Raw genomic sequence first — 5,451 nt, 5'->3', positions numbered from 1 at the left:
TGTGGATATGGCCTAAAAAATAAACTGAGCCTGTCATCTGAAAGAAAACAACTAATAGCATTTGTCCCCAATAATGGATTTAAAGTAATGGCAACTAACCTTTAAGAAACTACCACTTTTCAAGTTCTAAGTTTGTTATCAAGGAATATTCACAATTACCTGAGAAGGCAATGTCCCTTCCTAGAAAGGGGAGAGGGGAGGTGGGAGGGGGATTGGCAAACTTTCATCTAATGAAATGGGCACAATGTAAGGGTATACAGCCATCCCCTGGGTGAAGGGCTCAACTACAACTTGAACTTCACCTAACAAGTAATCATTCGCATGCTCATATAAGTCTGAAAGAAAAAGAAAAAAAAGAATAGGATTCAAGGAGACAGTATTTGTCTCAGTCACCTCATTAAAATCACCCATTATCAAAGCAAAAATAAATAAATACAAAATAAAATAGTCCTCCCTTTTCCAACTACATATCTCTGTGAGGCCAAATTTTCACATTCTTTAACTCAAACAACATATCACAAAAGGTTATCTGCAGAAGCAAATAAGGGAATCTAGCTATATTCCACATGTATTAAAGAGACTGGTAAAATGACTATAAACCCAGAATAAATAACTATGCATCATGTCCATGTAACAAAACTGCATTTGTACCCCTTATAGCTATAAAAATAAGAATTAAATTTTAAAAAAGAGACATTGGTAAAATATAAGTCTTACTGATTTGTTTTGGAAAACAGGGTTATCTGCCATAAAAAGAAGTGTCAACATGTCTTTATTCCCAAGAAATGCACACTGAAGTACTTCAAGTATGTCTGCAGTTTACTTTCAAATATTCATCCAAAAACTGTACATAGACATATACATGTATATATAAGTATGTATGCACATGTAAGAGGTATCACAGACATTATCTCTGGTTCTGGCACAGATCGCCTAAAATCCAATTTCTTGAGTGAGAAGTGATAAGAATCTTTTGGTCTAAGGTGGTAACTTCTAGCTTCAGGTAGGAGCTGGTTGCCTTAAAGACCAAACCTTGATCAGAAGCTTGAAACTCAGGGCTGGGTGGCGCCTGTGGCTCAGTGAGTAGGGCGCTGGCCCCATATACCAAGGGTGGCGGGTTCAAACACGGCCCTGGCCAAACTGCAACAAAAAAATAGCCAGCATTGTGGCAGGCACTTGTAGTCCCAGCTACTCAGGAAACTGAGGCAAGAGAATCACTTAAGCCCAAGAGCTGGAGGTTGCTGTGACCTGTGACACCACAGCATTCTACCAAGGGCCACAAAGTGAGACTCTGTCTCTTAAAAAAAAAAATACTTGAAACTTTCAGCTCCATCTCCCAACCTTCAGGGAGGGGACAGGGACCAGGGATAGAGTTAATCACCCATGGCCAATTACTTTTTTTTTTTTTTTTGAGACAGAGCCTCAAGCTATCCCCCTGGGTAGAGTGCCATGGCATCACGCTCACAGCAACCTCCAACTCCTGGGCTCAAGCAAGTCTCCTGCCTCAGCCTCCCAAGTAGCTGGGACTACAGGCACCGGCCTCAACGCCTGGCCGTTTTTTGGTTGCAGCCACCATTGTTGTTTGTCGGGCCCGGGCTGGGGATTCAAACTCGCCACCTTAGGTGTATGTGGCTGGCACCTTAGCCGCTTGAGCCACAGGCGCCGAGCCCATGACCAATTACTTAATCATCCAGCCTACATAATGAAGCCTTCATAAAAATGCCCTAATTGATGGGGTTCAGAGACATAAGCTGAACACAAAGAGGTACTGGGAGGGTGGCACTCCCAGAGAAGGCGTGGATGCTCCACCCCCTTCCTCCATACCTTGCCATTTCTTCCATTTAACTGTTACCTGAGCTGCACCCTTTATGATAAACCACTAACAGTAATTGAAGTGCTTTCCTAATTTCTGGGAATCACACTAATGAATTATCAAATATGAAGAGGGGTAGTAGAAATCCCAAATTTATAGACAGTGAGTTAGAAGTACCAGTGACAACCTTGAACTTACGACTGGCATCTGAAATGGGAGCAGCCTGTGGGACTGAGTCCTTAACCTGTGGGACCTGACACTAAGTCCAGGCAAGTAAGTATCAGAATTGAATTGCAAGACACCCAGATGGTGTCACAAAGTTAAAAGTGGCATTGGAAAAGATACCACAGTATGTGTGTGTACATATGTACAATTATTTTCAAAGAGGTTCAGCAAAAAGAGAGAATATTGCAAAATAATAGGTGTAGGATGTTTCTTATACTATTCCTTTGACTTTTCCCTGAATTAGAAATTTTCAAAATAAAATTGGAGAGAGGAATCAAGTCCAAGGGAAGCAAATATTCTTCAGGTAGTGAGTGTGAAAGGCCATTTCCATCTATGACCTGTGATCTAGAAGACCCTCCTAATCTCCTTCATATAGGCAAAACGCCTATATGCCTCTGGCCAAAAAAGCCATTTGGGAGAGAGCAGTGAAAAGACTTTGTGCTGGCATACTTGTGAGAAACTGAGGCAGAATCCCATGTGGTTGTGTTGGTTGAGGGCCTAAAAACCCTGACTTAAGGCCCACATGGGAGCAGAGGTTTGCACACAAATTTCTGTATGCCCTAGAAGTTTCCTAATTATGCCTTATTTTAAAGATAGAAGTAACTGCCTCCAAATAGCAAGGTCAGTAGGACAGACTTTCAAACCGTCTCTTTCCCCCATAGCCTCAGGCTTCATCAGAAAGAACAAAAGAAGTAATGGCTAACATGTTCTCCATTAAGTTATGTTAAACTGGGTTATGTTGACAGGGTTATACTTAAAGGTATATGCTAGGTGGATTATCAGATTACTAGGAAGGAGCTACTTACAAGGGGGGTAGTCACAAGATGTTTAAATGGATTAATGAAGTCATTGATGTCCAATGCTCATGTGCAGAGAGAAGTCATTGATGTCCTATGTGCATGTGCAGAGGGACTGTAATGAATATTAATGAGGTCATTGCTATATAATGCACATGCGCAAGATTCCCCATATAAACCAACAGTAAATAAAGAAAGCTCGCCATTTTGCCTGAGCAAGCAGATGGTCACCTTTATTTAAAACACAATTTCAATAAGCGTGCTTATTCTCTGCGAGAATCGTTTTTTCACAAGACCCTTACAGCACAAGACCCTTACCTCATAGCCTGGGAAAGTCTTAAAATTCCTTCCTTCATCTATGGAAGTGTTTTTCAACCTTTTTCATCTCATGGCACACTTGAACCTGTAGTTAAACTTCCATGACACACTTAAACTATGCTGATCCTTACATATATATACTATGCTTTGAAGTTTTTCCAAAAATAACTTAATAATTTTCAAAAATTAGAGCCTTCTCTTTTCTTACTGGACACCACTGACATGGTGTTCAGGCGCTTTGTGGAGGTTGGCCAAGTAGCCTACGTCTCCTTTGGGCCACACATTGGAAAGTTTGTAGCGATTGTAGATGTTATTGATCCAAACAGGGCTTTGGTTGATGGACCCTGCACTCAGGTAAGAAGACAGGCCATGCTTTTCAAATGCATGCAACTCACTGACTTCGTCCTCAAGTTCCCACACAGTGCCCGCCAGAAGTATGTCCAACAAGCTTGGCAGAAGGCAGATACAAATACAGAATGGGCAGCCACAAGATGGGCCAAGAAAATTGAAGCCAGAGAAAGGAAAGCTAAGACCACAGACTTTGATCATTTTAAAGTTATGAAGGCAAAGAAAATGAGGAACAGAATAATCAAGAATGAAGTTAAGAAGCTCCAAAAAGCAGCCCTTCTGAAAGCTTCTCCCAAAAAAGCACCTGCTAAGGGGCTGCTGCTGTTGCAGCAGCTGCTGCTAAAATTCCAGCAAAAAAGATGACCACTGCAGGCAAGAAGGCTGCAGCCCAGAAGGTTCCTGCCCAAAAAGCCACAGGCCAGAAGGCAGCACATCCAAAAGCTCAAAAGGGTCAAAAAGCTCCAGCCCAGAAAGCACCTGCTCCAAAGGCATCTGGAAAGAAAGCATAAGAGGCTGTAATGAAAGTAACAAAGGTTCTTTTTGACATGTTGGCAAAAAAAAAAAAAAAATCACAGTATCCCTAAGATCCTCTCATAGCACACCTGTTAAAAATCACTGATGGAAGGCGGTACCTGTGGCTCAGTGAGTGGGGCACTGGCCCCATATACCAAGGTTGGTGAGTTCAAACCCAGCCCCAGCCAAACTGGAACACAAAAAAATAGCCAGGCGTTGCGGCAGGCACCTGTAGTCCCAGCTACTCGGGAGGTTGAGGCAGGAGAATCGCCTAAGCCCAAAAGCTGGAGGCTGCTGTGAGCTGTGACACCACAGCACTCTACGGAGGGCAACAAAGTGAGACCCTGTCTCAAAAAAAAAAAAAAAAATCACTAATCGATAGGCTATCCTCCTAGAACAAGCCCTGTAATTCTAATAGAGAATTCTTGAGATCTAATTCTGCTAATGGAACTGGAGGCGGTAGGGATAGCATGGCCAGCTTCTGCAGGCAACCAATGAAGAGCTAGGGAAATTCTGTGTTTCCAAGATCTCAGCCAAAATGTCCTTAACTCCTTTCCCAGCCAGTGCCCTTTATCATAAGAGATCTAGTGGGGCCAGGTATGGTGGCTCACACCTATAGTCCCACAGGAGGTAGGAAGATTGCTTGAGATCAGAAGTTCAAGACCAGCCTGTAGCAACCCATATAGCCTGTGGCTAGGAGAAGCGAGAGTTATATGAAATACCTGTATAGCTCAATAATGGAACACTTTGGTGAAAAGGGCATGGAGAAGGATTTAGCTCTTGTAACAAACATGAGAGCTCAGGAGATGAGAGCACTGGTGAATTGGCAGTCTCTACACCTGTGGTGTTGAGAGGCACAAGATCAGCCTTATATTATGCTGGAGGAGAAGACAGTCGGGAGTATGAGCATTCTATTATTACGAACCCCCCTACTCTGTCTCCTCTCCTGCCTGCAAAACGCCAGCACGGTGTCTCTCTGCTGAAGATCACTAAGCTCTGCTGAAGATCACTAAGCTCTACTAAACGCTGAGATCTATCTTTAAAGAAGACTGTTTTGCTCTTTCTAGGACTCTCTCCTGCTAAAGTAGGTAGCCCTCAGGTACCTAAGAGAAATTGTTCCTGAGCAAAGTAACTTAGTGGTCCACATCCAGAACCTGGTTAAGCCGGGCCGGAGACCTGGCCAGTCCTGGGCCCTGACAAACGGTGGCAGTGGTGAGCTGTTACCAGCCTGAGCAAGACAGCAAAAAATAGAAAATAATACAATAGAAAAATTAGCCGGCATGGTGGTGCCCCTTGCCTGTAGTCCTAGATACTCAGGAGGCTGAAACAAGAAGATAGCTTGAGCCCACGAGTTTGAGGCTGCAGTGAGCTTTGATCATGCCAAGGAACCCTAGACTGGGTAACAAAGTGAGACCCCTTCTCAAAAAAAAAAAAAAA

The 5,451-nt window shown here is 43.2% G+C and overlaps 1 pseudogene; it reads left to right on the top strand.

Moving 5' to 3' along the window:
• Positions 1-3,375: 3,375 nt before the first annotated feature.
• Positions 3,376-4,052, top strand: LOC100964063 (annotated as a pseudogene).
• Positions 4,053-5,451: the final 1,399 nt, after the last annotated feature.

The sequence above is a fragment of the Otolemur garnettii genome, unplaced genomic scaffold, assembly GCF_000181295.1.
Source record: "Otolemur garnettii isolate 467f Iridium unplaced genomic scaffold, OtoGar3 scaffold00063, whole genome shotgun sequence".
Classification (NCBI taxonomy): Eukaryota; Metazoa; Chordata; class Mammalia; order Primates; family Galagidae; genus Otolemur; species Otolemur garnettii.
Note: the sequence above shows the minus strand (reverse complement) of the source record. Positions and strands in the feature narration are given on the sequence as shown.